Below are 22,741 nucleotides of genomic sequence, written 5' to 3'. Positions count from 1 at the left end.
AAAGACAAACTAATGCATGTAAATTCTGGACTTTTAATTTTGAATCATAACAGCACCAAATAGCCAATCCCACATTTTTGAGATCCTTTGTTCTTGTTTTATCCAGCCTTGAAAAACCAACCCTTTGTGCTGTTCAGAGATTTCCTTCTCTGTGAACGTGTTATGCTCAAGTTGCAAGGCACCCCCAAAACCACCAAGGAGCAATTATGATGTAAACACATAGGGTCTTTATTAGGCACTCCGGAGCAAGGTCTCTTTTCATCCTCATTGCAGCAGGTCAGAGTGAGAGCCCTGAGTATTTATTGTAGTTTCAGTAAGCTTAGGGAATTTCATATGGGTCAGCAAGTTAATATTTTAAAACCTGAATTTCTGGTGTAATCTGCAGGAACTGAACATGGGGACAAAACCACCTGGCAAACAGGATAGCTAAGTTATCAGTTCTCTGAAGGATGTCTTCAGTTATCTTTATGTACCTTGACCCTGGTTTTGTAGCCTGATTGGCTGTGGTCAAGCGAGAGGAGGGGTATTGTCATAGGATGCTTACTCATGAAGACTCTTGTGATTTTCCTCCCGGAATTGGAGCTTAGCCCCTGGTCTTGCACAAAATGGAGGTTTGTTTGGTTTTTTGTTTTTCTGTTTTTGTTTTTGTTTTTCAAAAATGGTGTTGGTTGGGCTTCACATTTCATCTTTCCTTAGGCTACATTGGAAGCCTAATAATGGAGCTTCCGATGGGATCAGAAGGATCCTTGCAAGCTGTTCCTCTCACCTTTCAGGTATTAATTCTATAAAATGAGATCTAAATTCCATGAGCATTGCCCCTATTCTTTCTTTATAAACTGCATTACTCTATTTAATATGCCAGGACCACATTACTCTTTTTAATATGCCAGAACCAATCATTAATAGCAACAGTAGTATGAATAAGGTGATAAACATGGTTAGAAATCAGGGCAGTCAACCAGGGCGATCTATTAAACCCTGTGTTTCGAACCATCCTTTGGCAGCATATCTCTTTCTGTCATGTAGCTAAATTTTTTCTTACTCTATTCAGTGAGTCCCTGATCAGCAAGGAAGGATTCACATAAAAACAGCATTTTTTTTCTTTTCTTTATCTTCAGCTGTTTTTAAGTTGGCATAGCTGGAACTCTGTAGAGCTAGCACAGATATGTCAGTCCCTGCTCCTGCCAGACATAGCCTCATCATTTTTTAAGTCTGATATAAACCCTTTGTCCTTATCAAACAGTACTCTTTGTTATCTCCTCATCAGAATGGTAGATGATTCTTGGTACTAGCTGCTCCAGGGCTGGAGGAGGGCAGGGCTGGAGAGGGAGCTCATAGTTCCTAGAATCAGCATTATGGAAATCCAGACCAGTTTCACTAGCCCTGTCATTATAGCAGGAGCCTGAGCAGGTTCTTGGAATCCTAGGAACACCCCATGTCTATAGTCTAGGTTGAGGCAGTCATTGAAGGTCTTCTTGTTCCACCCGTAGGTCTGCTGCTCTGGTGTGGTTATGATGAATCCAAACTACAATCCCGTCTGTCTTCAACTCAGTGGGCATGTTTGGGATGGGGGTCCCTTTACATACAGAGTAAGTAGTTTAGACAAGACCTGTGGAACCATTGGATGGCTTTTATGTCCTCCAAGAGGTGCTCAAACTCGAATTTTGCAGTGATATCTGCCTGCAACTAAGGGGAGATGGGAGCTGCCATTCCAATTGTGATTTCAAACAGGGTAGGTCCCATCTGATAGGATGAATTCCATACCCTGTAGAGGGCAAAGGGGAGGAGAGTCACTCAGTTATTGTCAATCTCTAAGCTAATTTAATTAAGGTCTTTTTTTGGAATTTTATTTATTTATTCTATGTGTCCTGAACTCTGGAGTCTATATGTATAATGTAATTTCCAATCAATCCCCCAGGCCTGTGACCAAACTCTTGACTTACCATGGTCACAAAATCTGGCCTATTATCTGACCCTATCACCTGTAAGAAGCCATACCTTGGTAGAATGTTTTTGAGTAATTTCTTTTCCACATTCTGAGCAGCTGCATGTTTGGTAAGAAATGCTTCAGTCCAATTTGAAAAATGTGTCAACAAACACAGGGAGATACGTGTACCCCTATTTTCCTGACTTAACCTCTGTAAAATTGAATAATCAAAAAGTACCAGGTTGGGTGCCTCTCCCTAGCGTTGTGGTATTCTTAATTGTATTAGTGAGCTGGCAGGCTTTACAGCTGGCCAGGCTGTTATTAATTTTGGAGCTCATTTTTTTTTTTATCTTGAGTTCTGCACAGTGAATCAGATCTTGTATTTTGCAGGTGCCTATGTGAAGGAATTAGTGCATCTTGGTTAGGACTCAATCCTCAAGATCAGCAGGCAGAATCAGCTTTCCTTCTGCTGACCACCACCATCGCTTCAGGAATTGAATCATGGACAGCTGCTTGTTCCAGCAGAGGTCCTCTGCTGTATATTTGGGATCAGCTGGTATTCAGGGATCTTCCCAGATCTGAAAATATGATAGCTAACACAGGACTGCTTTCAGGACTACATCTTTAGCTGCTTAATCTTCTAGCTTACTGCCTCTGGTGACTGAATCATCTCTTTTCCAGTGATTTCAGTGATAGATAATGGACAGTCTTTTGCAGAGCCAAAGAGATGTTAAAAGGGGCAAGATATTTTTATTATTATTTTTAATAGTCTTTCCTTCTGCAGTGTAGATATTTAGCTTTATGTCCTTTTCCATAGTCAGAACCTTTGCTAGTGTAACTGGCTCAGCCTTTTGAGCTGATGTTCCAAGAAGTGAAGTCCAGATGACTTCTTCCTTTGACACCACTGCTGCCCCTGCATACTTCTGTCCAGCATTCCTGCTGTCATCAGTGAACCAGGCTACCTCTGTGTTTTGGAGAGACATGTCTTATAAGTCTACTTGAGTTCCTTGTACTTGTGTCAGGGTTTTCACACAGTCATGAAGTGGTGTCTCCAAATCAGGATCTGGCAGCAGAGTAGCAGGGTTCAGGGTAGCAGGAGTCTGGAAGGAAATTCTTATATTATTCAGCAATATAGCTTGATGATGTGTCGTGTAATCAATTTTGGAACTCAAATTTGGAAACTCAAAGTCTCCAAGGAAAGGTGATAACCATGCTTTGCCCCAAAGTCAGTTTATCAGAATCCCAAACTAAGAGCAACTGCAGTCACCATGTGGAGGTAGGGTGATCATTCTGCAGTCCTACTGGATCAAGCTTTTTGGACAGATAAGCTCCAGTGTGGCACCATAGTCCCAGATGTTGGATTAGGACACCTTTGCTTATTCCTTTATCTTTATCTATGTTAGGAGGAAGAGCTTAATAACACATGGAAGCCCCAAGGCAGGGGCTAACAGTAGGGCTTGTTTCAGTACATCTAGAGCCTTCTGATGGCTATCAGTCTATGTGAAGCCTGCCTGTTTCTTGGTGGCTTCATATAGGGACTTGACCAATTCAGCAAACCCAGAGATCCATAGGAGGTAGAAGCCTCCCCCCTCCCCTGAACCCTATTCCCATTTCCCCAGGAATTCTCTTACTTCCTGGTATTTTTGATGTGGGGATTTCAGGACTGTTTCTTTTCTGGCTTAGGATAACTACCTTTTACCTCCCCTGAGGATGTAGCTCAAATATTGGGTCTCCTTTTTGCAAATCTAGTCCTTTTTGGCCAATGTATGGTACTCTAGTTTCACCAGGGTCTATAGAAGTTGTCAATCCTTTTAAGGTATAGTTCCTGTGTGATGGCTGAAATGAGCAAATCATCTACATATTGTAAAAGGGTTTGTGTGTGTGTGGGGGGGGTGGGTGCAGGGAGCAAAACTCTTCCAAGTTTTTGTGTAAGGCCTCAGGGAAGATATAGAGTTTATGAAGCCTGGGGAGAGTCAGGTCCAGGTTGATTATCTATTAATTTCTTTGTCAGGGTCATACCATTCTAAACAAAATAATTTTGGTTCTGGGCTAAAGAGAGGCAAAAACTATATATCCTTTAAGTCAAGGTCTGTATACCAAACATGATCCATTTGGTGGTCGAGAACTCAGCAAGGTATATGGGTTAGAGACTGTGGGGAGAATGTCTATTACCCACTTGTTAATTCTCTCAGATCTTATAATGGATGGTAGTCACTGAAATTAGGCCTGGGAACTTATAACAGGGGTGTATTTCAGACTGACTGTCAAACTAGTAAGGATCCTAAATTTTAAGCCTAATGTGAGGCATGATCCCTTTACAGGCTTCCTTACACATGGGGTACTACTGGACCACATTGGATCTGCCCTTAGTTTGAGCTTAACAAACACAGATAGGCTGGTTTTGGCTATTTCCACCTTGCCTGTTTCAGCCCACCCAGATGAAAATTGGTGTAGCAGAACCTCAATGCAATGGCTTAGATCTTTGGGCATCTCGAGCAACTTTTATTTATCAGTCAGTACCACAGTCATCACAGAAATAGGATGCCCTGCCCCATTCAATACTTTAGCTTCTACAGGGGTAAAATGTATCTGAACCCACATCTTTGTCAATAAGTCATGCCCCAATAGTGGGTTTGGACAGTTAGGTATTATTAGAAAAGAGTGCAATACTTGGCACAAACCAAGGTCAACTTTTCTTCAAGTAATCCATTCATATTATTTCATCCCTGTAGCTCCCTGTATCTAAAAGGTCTTGGTGGACAAGGGTCTAGGTACTTGTACAAGAACTGAGTGCTGGGCTGCCTTGTCCATCAAAAATTCGGTGGACTTCCCCTCTAACTTACGAGTTATCCTGGGCATGGAAGGGGAACTGAGCCATTCTCCCTAGTCCCCGTCTTCCTTGATTGCCAATGTTATCACTGCTTCTCTAGACCTTCTCTTCTTGGGAAGTACTTTGTCCCAACGGCCTTCTTCCTTACAATAGGCACATTTATTTTTGTCTAGCCAAGGGAAGATTTCCCCCTTTTTAGGTCCTCTCTTACCTCTATAGTCAGCTGTTTGAGGCATCTCCTCCAATTCTCCTACTCAGCTGTTCACGTGATTCTGTTCCCCAGGTTCTGATTCTGCGACTTCTCAATTTTTGCCTGATTTTCCTCACACTCTCCCTATTGTTAAATATCTTTCGTGTCATGACCACTAAATCATGGAAACTCTTTTCTCCAATTATCTCAATTCTCTGAAGTTTTCTGAGATTATCTGGTTCAGAATGGTTAATAAAAACCATAATGACTACCGCCTTGGTTGCTGATACACGTCCCATAAGAATGTATTGTCTAAATGTTTCCAATAATCTTTCAAGGAAGACTGGGATCTTTTAGTTCCTGTCTAATGGTACATACCTTGGCTATATTTGTTGACTTTTAAGCCACAGCCTTGCAACTGCCCCTCCCCCAAACAGAGTATGGTGATAAACAAAGAGTCTCCCCTTACCTTTAGCAGTATTATAATTCTAATTAGCGCAAGAGGTGGAGAAACTTCATTAATTCAAACCAGGATGGTAATGGGGACAGCAGTGTGACCCTGAACCAATTTCCTGGCCTCTGTCTGGATTTTCTCTTTTCTGTTTCAAAGAGGACCTGTAATAGTTATCCCAAGTGGGTTGATGGGTAAAAAGGACAGTTTCTAGCAGTGTTGCTAAGGTGCAGGGGTTGATAAGAAGGGTGAAGAACAAGGTCTCTATTTTCTTTTCTTTTCTATTTTTAGCCTTCACCGAAAAATTGTGTCTGGAAATCTTGACCTTCTTAAATTGTCCTAAGACCAAATCGATTGGAGGTGGAAACCATCTATCCCATTTTGTCTGTATCAGTCACAGAATAGAAAAGTGTCACACACAAAAGCAGGTTCCTCTGCTTGTATTAAGGTAAATATGAACAGAGTGGCAGCTGCGAGCCCATTGGTTGGGCTCTTCTTCCTTTCCATCCTTCCCAGAAATTAACACTAAGGCACTCCATGCCCTGGGGTCGCTGGGATGTCTTCCAAGCCCTCATGGCTATGACTCTCCAGCCTGCTTACTACATTGAGGTTCCACATCTGCTTTAGATTTTTTCTTGCCACAATACTCAAGATAAATCCGACAGATAAGGTGCATAGAAACACAAATCCAACAGCCAAGGAACTTAGATGCAAATCCAACAGACAAAGTGCTGACACAAAGACCAAAAATAAGATATCTCCTTACCAGGTAGTCTTTCAGTAGGGAGTCCTGGGGGGTCTTGGGGTTACCAGCCCATGCACCAACATGTTATGCCCAAGTTGCAGGAACCACAAAAACTACTGAGGAGACGATTCTGATGTAAACACATAGTGGTCTTTATTAAAAGCTCTTGAGTGAGGTCTGCCACCTTCCCAATTGCAGTGGGTCAGAATGAGAGCCCTGAGTCTAGGGGTTTAGAATATTTATTGTAGTTACAGCAACTTTGGCTAATTTAAATTTGATTAGGGAAGTTAATATTTTAAAACCACCATTTCTGGTATAATTTGCAGGAACAGAAAACCATGTGACAAACAGGATAGCTAAGTTATCTCTTCTCTGAAGGATTTCTTCAGTTACCTATATTGTAGCCTGTTTGACTGTTGCTACGTGGGTTGGGTTGCCATAGAATGCTTGCTCAGGAGGACTCTGATTTCCTGCCTGGAATTGGAGTTTAGGTGCTGAAGTCACACAACGTGCAATTTCTTCAAAAACCAAGCTAGTTGGGCTTTACAAAGGCACCTGCATACTCTCAGGTATTTCCCTTTCCCATCTGGTTGTCATCTGTGGTGATTCTGTTTTACAGATCTCCCTGTTTCTAAGTGAAGTCACCAGTGCATAAACTGAGATGCTTTCCTCTGATGTGGGTGCAATGCTAAGGACAGAATAAAAAGGTTGAACAGTCTTCTTGGCTACATTTTGTTCCTTGAACTTTATTTTTCTGTTCCCTTTGCAGAAATCCAAGTTTTCATTTCTCTTTCATGATGATCTTTATATATTTCTGCCATATATTCAGATTTTCCACATGGTGTGGTGTCCCCATCTCTGAGCACTTAGACAACCTGGAAAGGTTGACTGAATCATCTAAAAGTTTCTAGTTCTTCTTGGAGAACCTGCAGTGTGTCTGATCACAGTGTGCCTATGTTTTGTTCTGTTTTCTTCCTCTGCCACTTAGTGACTATCAAATGCCCACTTTCATTGGGCTTTCCTCTTTATTAAGTTTTATATGACATAAGTTTGAAATGTGTAATTTATCATGATATGTAAGAAAGCTTTAGATTTTCTATAACATTTGACTTTTCAAATCTGTATTATTATTTAAATGATAATTTTTAAATTCACTTTACATCCCAGACCACATTGCTCTTGCCTTTTTTCTTGCTAGTCCCACCCTTACAAATGCACCTGCCCATTATTCCCTCTCCTTCTTCCCCCTTGGGTACCACTCACCATGGGGCATCTAGTCCCAGCAGTACTAGAAAGATTCTCTCCCAGTGAGGCCCAACCAAAGAGTCTAAGTAGGGGTAAAGGAATCCAATGGATCCAATGGCAGGGATCAAAAACAAAGACAGCTCCCATCTCCATTTATTATGGGATCCACATGAAGACCAAGCTGCACATTTGCTACAAATGTGTAGGGCATCTAGGTCCAGCTCCTGTATACTCTCTGGTTAGAAGGATCTGTGAGTCAGTATGGTCCCAAGTTAGTTGACCCTGTGTGTCTTTTTGTGGTGTTTGAGTGGGCTATAAAATCTCTAAACATCTGGAGATCTGTGCTCTTCTAGAATGAACTCTAAAAGGAACCTTAGGATTTTATAATTTGATTCAATACCTAAGGAATGTCACAAGTTCTTCACCCAACTCTCCAGAGTCTTCAAAAAAGAAAGTATAAAAATATAACATGTTGTACAACATGATAGATATAGTTAAAAGTTCTTTTTAAGTTTTCCTTGGAGAAGGAAAAGTGTCAGTCCCATTCTGGTGTAGGCCAAATGGATTTATTACATTTATTTCCTTCCTTCCTTCCTTCCTTCCTTCCTTCCTTCCTTCCTTCCTTCCTTCCTTCCTTCCTTCCTCCCTCCCTCCCTCCCTCCCTCCCTCCCTCCCTCCCTCCCTCCCTCCCTCCCTTCCTTCCTTCCTTCCTTCCTTCCTTCCTTCCTCCCTTCCTCCCTTCCTCCCTTCCTCCCTCCCTCCCTCCCTTCCTCCCTCCCTTCCTCCCTTCCTTCCTTCCTTCTCTTCCTTCCTCATTTCCTCCCTCCTTCCTTGCTTCCTCTCTTCCTTTCTTTGTTAAATTAAATTTGAGGTTCAGTTTTCAGTTATTTTCTAACATTTGTTTCTGTGATGAACATAATTCTGTGCTCATCAGAAGATATTTTAAGTTCACAGTAATCATCCAATTGCTTCATCAATCTAATGCTGGCAGTACTTACTTTTATGGTAATTTTATTCAGTATTTTGCAGTCCAGGTACACTAAAAATGCATTTTAAAGCAATAAAATTGTAATTTTCAGTGAGAAAAGGTTAAATTCTATGGAGTTTTAAAGTATATGTTGACTGCAGTCTTCAATTTATTTATTCAGTAAGAGAATGATTCACAGCTAAAGAGAAAAATTATATGTTTTAATCAGATTCTAAACTGGTATTTAGGCATGTGGCAGAAGGTATTAAGTGGCTGACAATACTATCTCTCCTTCCTGAGATCCACTTATAAAAGTAGCTTTAAAGTTGCAAGCATTAACTTTTCTTGTAATTTTGCAATCATGGCACATTCACTTTAAGAAAACTGAGTAAAGGGGGAGTTAAAGTACAGTGTAAAATGAAGCTATCAACTTAGCAATAAGGTCATGATGAGACTTGCACTCTGGTTTACTCACCTATCTGTCTCAAGCCCTATCTGGCAATAGTGAAAAAACTGTCAGGAGAATGAGGCTCTGGTGAACAGGACTTGCCCTGATGCTGATAATGACAATGACCTGCTACAATAGCAGTCAGAAGGAAAGGTCATCACTATCAGATAAGGAAGGTGGAGATTAAATTGGGACTCTTTTCTTCCTGTTAGGCTGCCATGTCCAACTTTGATATGATAGATTTTCTTCATTGTATTATATATTATTTTGTCATACTTGATTGTTATCTCTTAGAAGCCTATTCTTTTCTAATGAGAGACAGAAAGGAGTTGATGCAGTTAGCAGGGGATGTGGGGAAGAACATGGAGAAGGAGAGGGAAGGGAAACAGTAATTAGGACATACCATGTGAGTAAAGAGCCTATATTAATAAAATAAATAAAATTAATATAAAACAAGAAAAATATTTTCTTCAAAAATATTAAAATTGTAGTTTAAATAAATCCTTTATGTCTTTACTATTTTTAATTACTATCTATGTGCCTGTGTGATTTTGTACCCTTGAGTGCAGTGCCCACTGAGTCTAGACAAAAGTCTAATGCTTGGAGTTATACTTACAGGTTAAGTGAACCTTTTCAGTGGGTTATAGGAACTGAACTTAGGTTATCTTTATAATCAGTAGGGATTCTTAACCAGTGAGCTATTTCTTTTTTTGTTTGTTTGTTTTTTTCGAGACAGGGTTTCTCTGTATAGCCCTGGCTGTCCTGGAACTCACTCTGTAGACCAGGCTGGCCTCGAACTCAGAAATCTGCCTGCCTCTGCCTCCCGAGTGCTGGGATTAAAGGCATGCGCCACCACGCCCGGCTAATTGAGCTATTTCTATAACCTTTTATTTTTAACTCAAATTTTGCTGATAATTTTATTCTCAGATTTAACTTAAGGGGTTCTCAAACTATATAAGTAGTGAGATTCAAAGGATCAGGTCATATTACTTTCATTCATTTATCAGCAATAAAAATATTTGGCCATTTTCTTTTAAATGTGGTATAAGAATATATAGGTTTAATTAAATGAAGTTAATGTTAATTGGTGATATAGAGCACACTGTTAGAAATACCATATATTGTGTCTAATTGAACTAAACCTATCTGGTTCTCCTATTTGTGCTTTACTCAAAATAGTCAACTACCATGGTACGTTTTAGGGTCACATGTTCTTAGGTCTTTTGAACCCAAAGGCTTTGTCTCCTTGAAAGAGACAGTAATTATTATAACATGGATATATAATAACAGCATATGTGACAGACATTATAAAGATGTCAGCATTGAAAGAAATAGTTTGAGACAGATAGCTGTGTTCCTTATGATTAGAAGACACAATAAAGAGCTGGTAAATAAACTAATAGCAGCAGAGAACATTTTCCACTTGATAGTGTGAATGTGAAGAACAATGAAATAGAATGATGATTTAATGGTGAAAGATTAGGTATTTCTACCTAAAGCTGTGTTGTGGCCCAACGTTTAGTTCTTACAACTCTAGTCAACACTGATTTTTGAGCTTTAACTTCACTGATCAAGCAGGGAATGTTAATAGATCCACCCACATTAATTAAAAGTAAAATACACCCTTTAAACATATGGAATGGTATGACATGGAAATCTCAAGCAAGTCACTAAAAAGGTGTTACAGTTGCTAGTGAATCTGTGTAAAATACATCTTAAGGGTCTGTTGTTCTTATAAAACATCATGGTAAAAATCAACTTAAGAAGGGAAGGGTTTGTTTTGCTCACACATCTCAATTACAGTCTATTGGGAGAAGTCAGAGCAGAAACTCAAGCCAGGAATCTGGAGGCAGGACCCACTGAGCATAAACAACAGTGGGATGATGGTTACTGGCTTGTTTCCCCTGGTTTGCTTCCCTGTATAGTACTGAACCATGTGTGCAGGAATTGCCTTGCCCATAGTGACCTGGGCCACTTCAAATCAATTAAAAATAAGAAAAAGCACAACAGGCCTACCTAGAGACCAATCTGAAGGTAACATATTCTCAATTAAAATCCTTTTTCCCATATGACTCTGGTTTATGTCAAGTTGATACAAAAGTTAACCAGAATAATGTGAATTTGAAAAACAATTATATTTCTTTAGATGGACTATGAATGATGTAAAACCTGCAACGGAAGCAATTTTGTTTGCAATAGCATAAAAATAATAGTTTGCTTAGAAACAAATGTAACAACGATTCATAAAGCTGATACCATGGAACCCAGGAAACACAAAAGATGTGAACTAAGATCTGTTTTAAACGATATTCCGTGTTTGTAGATTTCAATATTTAATACTGTTAAAATAAAAATTGTTCATAACCATATCTATATATGTTTATATAGTATATGTTATTGTAATGATTGTCAAAATCATTAGGCTGATATAGCAAATTTAATCCACTGATCATGAAGTTGACATTGAATTACAAGAGTCTTCAAACTCACAAAGTTTTGTAAAGAAACAAGTTTAAGCATGCCCACATATCTGCACAAGACTTAATCTAAAGACAAGGTTAATCAAGACATGGAGGCTCTGGTATAAAGGCTGAAGTAGAAATTTATGAAACAGAACTTATACACTGAAAATGAGCTAGTGTGTTAGGAATGAATATTTTTGTTATTATTTGAGAATTCACACATGTATATAATATAGTTTGATCAAGACAATTTCTAAGTACTTTCCTTCCAAAATCTCCTTATCCACCACTGTAAATCCACCACATTTCCCTTCCAGTTTCATGCTCTCTCTTAAAACATAACAAAACAAAACAAAACAAAACAAAACAAAACAAAACAAAACAAAACAAAACAAAACAAATCACTGAAATCACTTAATGTTCTCTTTGTGCACATGGGTATTGGAGGACAGGTAACCTTTCAGGACTGCATCCCTGCAGAAAACATGCTTTCTCTCCTGTAGCTGCTATCAGTTGCCAATAACTTTTCATCTATTGGTGAGACTTCATGAGCCCTTTCCTGCCTAAGCTAGTATATTTGCTGGGCTGAACTTTTCCATGTTGTACATGTTACCACAGATACTGTGGATCCATATAGGCAATGACTTTGTCCTATATGGTAGATAATGTTTTTCTACAGACGTTCTCTTTTGTAGCTCTTATAATCTTTCCACCCTCTCTTCCAAATGATCATTGAGCTTTAGGAAAACAGGACGTAATAAAAATATTCCACTTAGAGTTGAGCTCTAGCATCCCCTTACTCTATGTATATTAACAGGTTGTTTATCTTAATATCAGTATCCATGTCCTGTAAAAAAAAATTACTCCTTGCTGAGAGCTGATAGATACATTAATCTACTAGAGACAAGATAAAAAAAATTTCTAGAACAATTAAAAAATATATTTATTTCAAAGAATTATATTCTCCTGTATCTGAAAAAATATGAATATGAGATAAAAATGTAGTCTTGTGACTAGACTTAAATATAATAAGTATTTTGTTATTCCCATAAAATCTATGACATTGGTGCACAAGTAGGTATGTCTTTTTATGTAATGTATTATTGTAATCCAGAGAGTTCACAGGTGAGTAAGACTATTGACTACCACTTTTTCTTTATGCTATAAGGTTCTATGAACCTTATAGCATAAGCCATTGCTGTTCTATTCAGGAATTTTTCCCCTGTGCCCATATCTTCGAGGCTTTTCCCCACTTTCTCCTCTATAAGTTTCACTGTCTCTGGTTTTATGTAGAGTTCCTTGATCCACTTAGATTTGACCTTAGTACAAGGAGATAGGAATGGATCAATTCTCATTCTTCTACATGATAACCGCCAGTTGGGGGGGGGGGTTGGGGGACTTTTGGGGTAGCATTGGAAATGTAAATGAAGAAAATGCCTAATTAAAAAAATAATGAAAAAAAAGAACCTTATAGTATTATAAGATCCAGCCACAGAGGTTGATAATCATGAGTCAGTACCAACTTCATTTCTCCATGTTTTACAATTCAAGCACATAATGTCTTTAGTAATAGGTTTTACCATAAATTCCTAGAGGAATATCAGGAGCAATGATGGTAGTCTATAATGTTAATAGGCATTGGTAGGATACAACTGGCCAACAAATAAAATAGAGATAATGTATACCTGTCATTGGCTTTTGCATTTGATAGGTACCTGGGAGAGCTACTGTGCCCCCATGAAAGAAAAAAATTCCTCAAAAATAATTTTTATGCATACACGTATACATGTTAGTGAGCTTCTTCTATAGCAGTAAGTTTGATAAGCTGTTTTCAAAGGTCTTTAGTTATAGATGCATCTGCCCATAGAGCTCCCTTATTCTATCCAATTCAATCTTCTTGATCTATTTTCCCTACCTATATCATATCTTCTTTCCATTGAAAGACCACTCTCCATTAGTTTTCTGACCTTGATGGGTACTCCAATTTCAACATACGTATCTAAAATTCCAAATCCAGTAGATTCATTTAAAAGAAAGAATGTGCATACATGAGTATAATAGTAGCATATGCAATCTCATTAAGAAATATTTATGTCAAGTATTAGGTCTCTTTGAATACATAATTGGAGTCATATAGAACTTCGTTCTAAGCTTTCATTTCAAATACAGTAACTTTGAAATCTTCAGCACCTTAACTGTTAGCACACTTTCAATTATAGCTTTGAAATCAACAGTCAGTGCAGTACTTTTCAGTTAGACAAAGGGAAGGGAAAATAAGTGTCTTATGATTGAAGAATAAATGAGAAACATGTAGAATTAACAAGTAGTAGAATATTGCGTGACAGAAAACCGAAGTACCAACAAATTAGCAAAAATACCTCCGTAAAAAAAAATGGAGTAGCAAAAATTCATATAATATAGGTAGGCTTGAAAATGGTAATTAATGATAAAGAAGCAAACATAAAAATTGTATAGTATATGATTTTATTTGCATCAGGTATCTAGAATAGGTAACCGTTGGTCTGACTATAGCTGCATAAGACCTGAAAATTGGTGTAGAAGCTGCTAATGAATGTCTGGTTTGTTCTGGGATTGTCTTAAATATTTTGAATATTTAAGTAGTTCATATTTGTATAGTAGTAATTTTTATACATACATGTATACATGTTAGTGAGCTTCTATAGCAGTAAGTTTGATAGGCTGTTTTCAAAGGTCTTTAGTTATAGATACACCTGCCCATAGATCCACATCTACTCCGATCTCCCTTATTCTATCCAATTTAATCTTCCTGATCCATTTTCCCCTACCTATATCATATCCTCTTTTCACTGAAAGACCACTCTCCACTAGTTACTATAGTAGTAATTTTTAAGTAGTAATATTTGAATAATGGACATTGTATAACTCTCTGAACATATGCAAAATAAACATTTAACATTAAATAATAATCCAAGTATTACATTCCAATAAACCTGTTTTAATTTAAAAATAAAATGCAGTTATATTTCTCTGAATTTTCTGCTCTATTGTTTGCAAAGGACAGAGAACTAAAGTCTACTGCATACAGAGTACATGTGCTCTAAGCCTCCAAAGTCCTGGACTGTTCTGACTTGATTACCTAGTAGTGACCTCATCCTAACTCATTTTTTAATTGAAACTTCTATCCCTTTTCCTCAGAATCAACACAAAACTTCTTAATGTATGAATTTGTAGGGGGCTGGTGAAGAAATTAGACTCCATGTAAAAAGAAACAGTTGTGAAAGTTGTAAACTCTGTACCTGCATGCATATATGTTTAGCAGTAAAGCCTGATTAAAGACAAGAAAGAGAGAGAGAGAGAGAGAGAGAGAGAGAGAGAGAGAGAGAGAGAGAGAGAGAGAGAGAGAGAGAATGTAAAGAGCCATTTAGTTTGAAAAACAGTTATTTTAGGCCATAAAATCTAGCCCTGGTACATGAAGTGGTAAATGGTCTCTAAAGATAGCCAGAGTGTTTTTAATTCACATTCCAAATTTTCTAGTTGCACAAAAAATTAATCAGCAAATAATTTTACCTGCTCATTTATACTTAAAAAATTAGGACAGGATGGTGTTTATTCCTTCTTTAGCATGCATCTAGAGTTTGCACTTATAAAGTAGTTGGCAGAACTATCCTACTCAAAATAGAGAGGCAGTGTGATTACTAAGCCAATTTTCTTTTGGGATACTTGTTTCAGTTTCTCCATCCTCTTCTCATTTAATCTTCACTTTTTTAAGTCTATATTTCCCATTAACTAATTAATGTATTTATTCACTTTACATCTTGATGGCTGTACCCCTCTTCTAGTTCCCCCAAGTTTCTCCCCGAAGCTCTCCCTTTCTCCTCTGAGAGGGTGGAGGCCCCCAAATTGGATTCTACCCCTCCCCCTGGCACATTTAATTTCTACATGGATAGGCACATTCTCTCACTCAGGCCAGACAAGACAGCCTAGCTAGGGCAACAGAGTCCAAAGGCAAGTAACAGATTTAGGGACATCCTCATTTCTAGTTGTTGGGGGACCCACATGAAGATAAAGCTGCACATCTGCTGCATATGTGCAGGAGGCCTAGGTCGAGCAGTCATTAGTTGGTGGTTCATGTTAGTCTTCCTGTGGAGTTCCTATCCTCACTTTGTCCCTTAATCCTTCCTTCAGCACTTCCATAAGAGTCCCTGAGCCCCATATGGTGTATCAGTCAGCTGCTGGGTGGAGCCTCTGAGATGATAGTTAGGCTAGGCTCCTGCCTGTAAGCATAACAGAGTAACACTAATAGTGTTGTAGATTGGTGCTTACCCATGGGATGGGTCTCAAGTTGGTCCTGTTATTGGTTGGCCATTTGCTCAGTCTCTGCTCCATTTGTGTCCCACATTTCTTTTAGACAAAAAATTGGGGGGGTTGAAAATTTTATGGGTATGTTGTCCTTATTCCTTCACTGGGTACAGGAAATGATCACTTCAGATTCAATATTTCCACTGTGAAAAGTTTCAGGTAAAGTAACCCTATGGACTGCTGGGAGTCTCTCCCAGCCCAGGTCTACAGCAAGTCTTAGAGATGCTCCCAGCCAGCCTCCAATTTCCATTTATTCTCTGCGCCTGCTCTCTGGTCTCTCCCCACACCTAACCCTGAACCACCACCCTCCATTCCCCCCATACATCCCCTTTCCTACAGAGTTCCCTTTCTCATTATGCTTCCTGGAACTATTCAATTCATCCTTCTCAGTGAGATTCTAGTGTCCTCCCTTTGACATTCTTTCTTCTTTAGCTTCTTTGGATCTGTGGATTGTAGTGTGTGCATCCTGTACTTTATGGCTAATATCCACTCATAAGTGAATACATACCATGCATGTCCTTAGGTGTCTGGGTTACTTCATTAAAAATGCTATTTTCTACTTTCATCTATCTGAAAATTCATGAAGTGCTTATTTTTACTAGATAAATAGTATTACATTGTATAAATGAACCACATTTTCTGTATCCATTTTTCTTTTGAGGGACATCCATGTTGTTTCTGGTTTCTGGCTATTTTTAATAAAGCTGTTATGAACATAGTGGAGCACAGGATCTTGTAGTGTGGAGGAGTACCTTTTGAGCATATGTCTAGGAGAAGTATAGCTGGGTCTTAACATAGAACTATTTCCAATTTTCTGAGAAATTGCAAGATTGATTTCCAGAGTAGTTGTTCACATTTGCACCCCCACCAACAAGGGGGAGTTTTCCCTTTGCTCAACACCCTCAACCAGCATGTGCTGTCCCTTGAGTTTTTTCTTTTTTAATCTTAGCTTGCATTTACCAGATGACTAAGGATGTTGAACATTTCTTTAAGCACTTCTCTGACATTAGATATTCCTTTGTTGAGAATTCTCTGCTCTGTACCCCATTTTTAAATTGGGATATTTGGGTGGTTGGTGTTTAATTTTTTCAGCTTTTTTAAAAAATAAATTCTGTATATTAGTCAGAGGTAGGGATGATGAAGGTATTTTCCCAATTTGAACGCTGCTGTTTTGTCCTATAGACAATATCCTTTGCCTTACAGAAGCTTTCTAGTTTCATGAGAAACTAGTTTTATCTAGTTTTATCAATGGTTGACCTTAGAATCTGATCCATTAGTGTTCTGTGAAGGAAGTTTTACTCCTGTACTAGCAAGTTCAAGGCTATTCCCCACTTTCTCTTCTATTAGTTTTAGGGTTTCAGCTTTTATGGTAAGGTCTTTGGTACAGTTGTATTTGAGTTTTGTGCATGGTGATACAGATGAATCTATTTGCATTCTTCTTCATGTAGGCATCCAGATAGACCAATACCACTTGTTGAATATGCTTTCTTCTTTTTCATTGCATAGTTTTGGATTCTTTGCAAACCTCAAATGTCCATAAGTGCATGGAATTATTTTGGAATCTTTGATTTGATTCTATTAATCAACCTTTCAGTTTCTATAGCAATGCATGCACTTTCTATTAATATTGTTCTATAGTACTGCTTGAAATCAGGGAACATGATAACTCTGGAAGTTCTTTAATTGTACAGGATTGTTTAAGCTATCCTAGTTTTTTTGTTTGTTTGTTTGTTTGTTCATTTGTTTTGTTTTCCATATGAAATTGAAATTGTCCTTTCAAGTTATGTAAAGCATTGTAATGGAATTTTGATGGGAACTTCATTGAATCCATAAATTGCTTTTGCTAAGATGGCCTTTTTTTTTCTGTGTTATTCTTACCTATTCATAAGCATAGGAGATATTCACATCTTCTGATATCTTCTTCGATTTATATACTCAAAGACCTGAACTTCTTGTCATACAGGACTTTCATTTGCTTAGTTAGAGTTACACCATGATATTTATGTTATTTTTGGCTATTGTGAAAAGTATTATTTTCCTAATTTATTTCTTAGTATATTTGTTGTTTGTATAAAAGAGGACTGTTGTTTTGTTTGTTTGTTATTGATTTTTTGTTTTTGCTTTTTTATTTTTTTAGTTAATTTTGTATCCAGCCACTCTGCTGATGGTATTTTTCAGCTGTAGGAGTGCTCTGATAGAGGTTTTGGGGTCACTTATGTGTAATAAGTGAATAAAGATACTTTGAATTTTTCCTTTCCAATCTGTGTCCCCTTGGTTTTCTTTAGTTGTATTATTGTTCTATCTTGAATTTGAAGTGCAATACTGAATAGATACAGAGAGAGTGGACTGCCTTGAATTGTTCCTAATTTTAGTGGAACGTATTTAAGTATCTCTATATGTAATTTGATATTGGGTATTGGCTTGCTAGATAGTGTTCATATTGTATTTTTGTACACGCCTTGTATACCTGATTTCTCCAAGACTTTTAACTAGATTTTGTCAAAGAGTTTTTCAGTATCTAAGGAAATGATAATGTCACTATTCATATTTTGAATTTGTTTATATGGTAGATTACCTTGGTGGAGTTTCATATTTTGAACCACCTTGCATCCTTGGGACGAAGCTCTCTTGATTATGTTGGATATTTTTGAAATTTTCTTTGATTCAGGTTTCAAGTATTTAATGAGTATTTTTACATCAATGTTCATAAGGGAGATTGGTATGGAATTCTTCCTTTGTTGAACCTTTGTGGTGTAGGTATCAGAATGACTATGGCCTCAAAGTATGAGTTTGGGAATGTTCCTTCTGTTTCTGTTTTATGGAATAGTTTGAAGAGTATCAGAGGAGTTATTTGAAAGACTGGTAGAATTCTGTGCTAAAACCATCTGTCCCTGGGTTTTTTGATTTTTGTTGTTGTTTTTGGTGGGGGTAGAAAAGGGAAACTTTTAATTACTGTTTCTATCTTGTTTGGGCTTGTAAGAGTATTTAAAATATTTTTCTTACCTTGATTTAACTTTGACAAGTGGGTTTTATCTAGAAAACTATTCATTTCATTCAGATTATTCAATTTTGTGTAGTACAGATTTTTTTTTTAGACCTAAAGATTTGATAAATTTCATCAATGTCTGTTGATGTATCTCCCTTTTTATTTCTTATTTTCTTCATTTTGATGTTGTATCTCTGACTTTAGTTGATTTTACTAAGGGTTACTCTATATTGTTGTTTTCTTGTTTTTGTTTTTGTTTCTTTTTTTTTCCAAAGAACCAGCTCTTGTTTCTTTTTTTTAAAATTTTTTTCTTTGTTTCTAAATGATTAATTTCAGCCCTGAATTTAATTATTTATTGCCATCTACTCCTCTTGAGTGTGTTTGCTTCTTTTTAGGATTTCAGGTGCAGTGTTAAGTTGCTAGTATGAGGCTTATCCAATTTCTTTACCAAGGAACTTAGTGCTATGAACGTTCCTTTTAGAACTGCTATCATTATGCCCCAGAAGTGTACTTTTATTACACCTTCATTATAATTGAATTACAGAACGTCTTTCATTCCTTTCTTTAGTTCTTGTTTTTTACCCAATGTTCATTAAGTAGAGAGTTGTTCAGTTTCCATGAATTTGGTGCTCTCTGTTGTTTCAATTGTTTTTGAAATCAAGCTTTAATCCAGCATGATCTGATAAGACAAATGTCATAAGATTCTGATAAGATTATTTAAATCTTCTCATAACTGTTGAAGCTTGAATTTATGGGAGACATACCTATTCAACATTCCTTTTATTCATTCTACCAGACTGTAGATGTGAAGACCCCCATAGGCACTTGTAGCACAGTTGAATAGCATTGAAGATGCCATGAGCCACAAACTTGCTTCTTCTTTATTGTTGTCAATATTACCTCCTGAGCCTTGTGGTTGCTTAGGTACACAAATATGGAAATAATAGTCTTTGTTCCATTTTAGGGTTTTGTGAAGCTTATGACAAAGTGAATTTAGAAAATCAGTTAATTCATTTAAAATGTAGTCAAAAGAGCTGCTTAGTTAATTAAAATGATCTAATCTTTTAGTACTGTATCAAAAGAACAACACTCTTTCATATCAAAATCCATTTTCCTTCAAATGTCAACCAAAGGTTGTTCTCACTGATGTGTGAGTTTTGTTCTCACCCAAAATGATTGCATAATATTTGTTCAAATATGGGGTGGTTTATTCAGTGAGTCTTGCACTGACAAACATGTATATAGATGTTTTACTGTGGGGACAAAACTTCTGTTTGCAGAGGCAAAGCTCAAATGGCATATGCTCACTAATAATCATTTTTTTTCTTTTCAACTAGCTTCATGTTTCCATTTTGGATGTATCTGGACTTTAGATAAGGAGAGTACACTTTTTATGCAATCTCTGGATTTTAGTTAAGAACAACACAATTTTCTGAAAATGTATTATCATCAAGATAACCTAATAAGCTTCATAAAGAAAAGCCAACTATTTAGATTTGTTTTAAATGTATCTTCTTTCAGTGTGTCCATTTAATTACTTTTATTGTGAGTTTTGATGAATCATAGGAAGCTAAAGTAGTGTATTACCTGACTACCTACAATTTCATGTCAGAACAGTTTGTGTCCATAATCAGAGTTTAGTCCCACCCATAGCCATAAACAAATACCCTGTCACTACATAATTCTGGAAAATCCTTTGGTATTCTCTATTCTGCTTCTCTAGTAGTTGCTTTGATATAATTATTGCTTATTTCAGTATATGCTTAGGTTCTCTGCAACAATGGTACATATTTTTCCTTTCAATTTTCATTATAATATACTAATTTTTGATATTAGGGACTTCACTGTGACATTGACACACATACACATCACTCAATTTGATCAGAACAGTTCCTCTTTTGTAATTTTTTCCTTTTTATTGTTGCAAAAATGTACTTTAGTAAAGATATTTTAGTTCAGGCTTACACATGAGAGTAGAAAGAAAAAAAGAGATTCAGAAGAAAGTAAAACATCCCAGGGATCATAGATTTGAGTTGCTCAAAGAAGTCTCAGAAAGTAGGACATACCCATATATGAGTGCAGGATCCTCCTCAAGAGTGGCCTATTCCAGCTTTTTATGCTTTTTTTGCAGCCAATTCTATGATCCTATGGAAAGCACTCACCTTTTTGAACCTTTATTCTGAATCTATTGCATGCTATGTAGCTCTGATATGAAAGTTCAAATAGAAAACTGTTTGGATTCAAATTCAAATGCAATAAAATATTATATAGAAATTAATTTCAGACTATATATAAGGTAAAATAATGAAGTTCACATTTGTAATTGGATCTTCTCTATAAGCCATAATATTTTAAAGATACAAGTATTCTCAAACCCAGAAAACATTCAAAATTGTAACACTTCCAGTCCCAAGAAATTCAGAGAACTGTCTCAAGCTGTAAATGGAAATTTAATATTACTCCTAAAGATATAAAGTAGCATTACAGTATTATCTCAAAGTGTTGAAGGTGATTTTTGATATGTAATAAATATAATCAATCATAAGCTATGTTTTCTTGTTATCCTCAATTTATCAATGAATGAAATATTCATTAAATTCAGGGCCAAACTAGTTTCCAAACTTAGGTATAATGGTGTCCTTTCCATGAGAAGAGTAGTTTATTTTCACCAAAACTCATTCCTTTCTTCCCCAGCATTGTAGAATTATTCCAGCTGCAAGTCTATCTGTGAACATTTTATCTCATAGCTTTTACTTTTACTGGATTCCAAAGGAGTGTGAGCAGAGCTGTAATGTGCTGCTCTTTGTAAAGGTCCTTAGGATAGTGGGTAGTTTCTGTCTTTTCTTTTTCTTCCAAATGGACTGGCCACATCAGAACACTTCTACTCTGTGACCCTATGGCCAGAAGTCAAAACTCATATCCTAGGAACTAACTGTATTTCATCTCTTTGTTTCCTCTGATTGAAGTTTTTCTGAGGCAGAGATCATCTGCTTGTTTATACATACCCAGAGCTGCTTTCATACTGAATTAGCAGAACTATCATTATTGACACAAGCAGTGCAGACTTAGATCTCTCTTTTTCTTTCCTTAAAATGAAACTTTGATTTGCTAAATTTCATTTTAAAATATTTTCTTAAAATGTTGATGATGCTAATTAATGGTGACTATTGTATATGATCAGTTCTAACACTGGCTGTTAGTGACGTCCTCTGAACAGATTTGTATACCTTCTTGTTAAACACATTGATTTGCTGCAGGTAAATTTACATTACATACCAATTTCCAGTACGGCATGCATTTATTAAAAAATACTTATAACACAACATTTCTTACTTCATCTTAATTGTCATCTGTGGCCTCCCTTCCCCCAGCCTGGAACCTGCTTGCTCAAGGGTGGAGCTACCGGCTCATTAGTCCTGCCACGCCTACTGCTGCAACCTGCCTTTGCTGCCTGGAGGCACACACGTGTTCGTCCTGCTACTGGACCCTGAGTTACTTGGCGGGATATTGGGTTCCCTCCCCCTTCCTTTATAACTGAGTGTCTGGAAATAGTAAAATTGAGCCTTGAACAGAATGTATGTTGTCTTGGCTCCATTGTTTCTTCCGCCCCGTCTAGATTCCTCTCTTTTCAGCCTGAACTGCCATTCTCAGTTGAACCGTTCGTGTTGTGGACTGCGGGCAGGCCGCAACAGTTGGCGCCAGAACTGGGACCTGAAGAATGGCAGAGGGATGCTAAGAGAAACGACTGCTGTGTGGAGCTCCACAAGAAAGGAAAGGATCTTCGTATCGGAGGAGCATCGGAGCAACGGACAGGTACACATGCTAGCGCTAGCCTAAAATTTCAGTTTTGTAAAGTGTTGCTGAGGATGCGGTAGGATACGAATCAAGTTTGAATCAGTGCTGACCCAACACTGTTTCTGCTTGGGGTCAGTAGTTCGTTAATCGGAACTAGATACGGAGACAGGCGGTGTGTCGCAGTTTTTTAGAAAACTGCTTAGGTGGAAGAAGGAAGGGTTTAAAGTCATGGATCAGGCGGTTGTTTTTAGCTTTCAGGAGTTGCTTCAGGCCAGAGGAGTAAGGCTTGAAGTACAATTAGTAAGAAATTTTTTAGATAAGATAGATAGCTGTTGTCCATGGTTCAAAGAAGAA

General features: G+C 37.4%; 1 long non-coding RNA gene across 1 annotated transcript; it reads left to right on the top strand.

Moving 5' to 3' along the window:
• The first annotated feature begins 703 nt into the window (after positions 1-703).
• Positions 704-22,089, top strand: LOC110290713 (uncharacterized). Its single transcript, XR_015046642.1, has 3 exons — positions 704-773; positions 1,491-1,589; positions 21,964-22,089. It is a non-coding gene; the product is annotated as an uncharacterized LOC110290713 (long non-coding RNA).
• The last annotated feature ends 652 nt before the right edge of the window (positions 22,090-22,741 follow it).

This window comes from Mus caroli, unplaced genomic scaffold, assembly GCF_978045245.1.
Source record: "Mus caroli unplaced genomic scaffold, Mus_caroli_1 scaffold_3, whole genome shotgun sequence".
NCBI lineage: Eukaryota > Metazoa > Chordata > Mammalia > Rodentia > Muridae > Mus > Mus caroli.
This window is presented reverse-complemented; position numbering and strand designations above follow the sequence as displayed.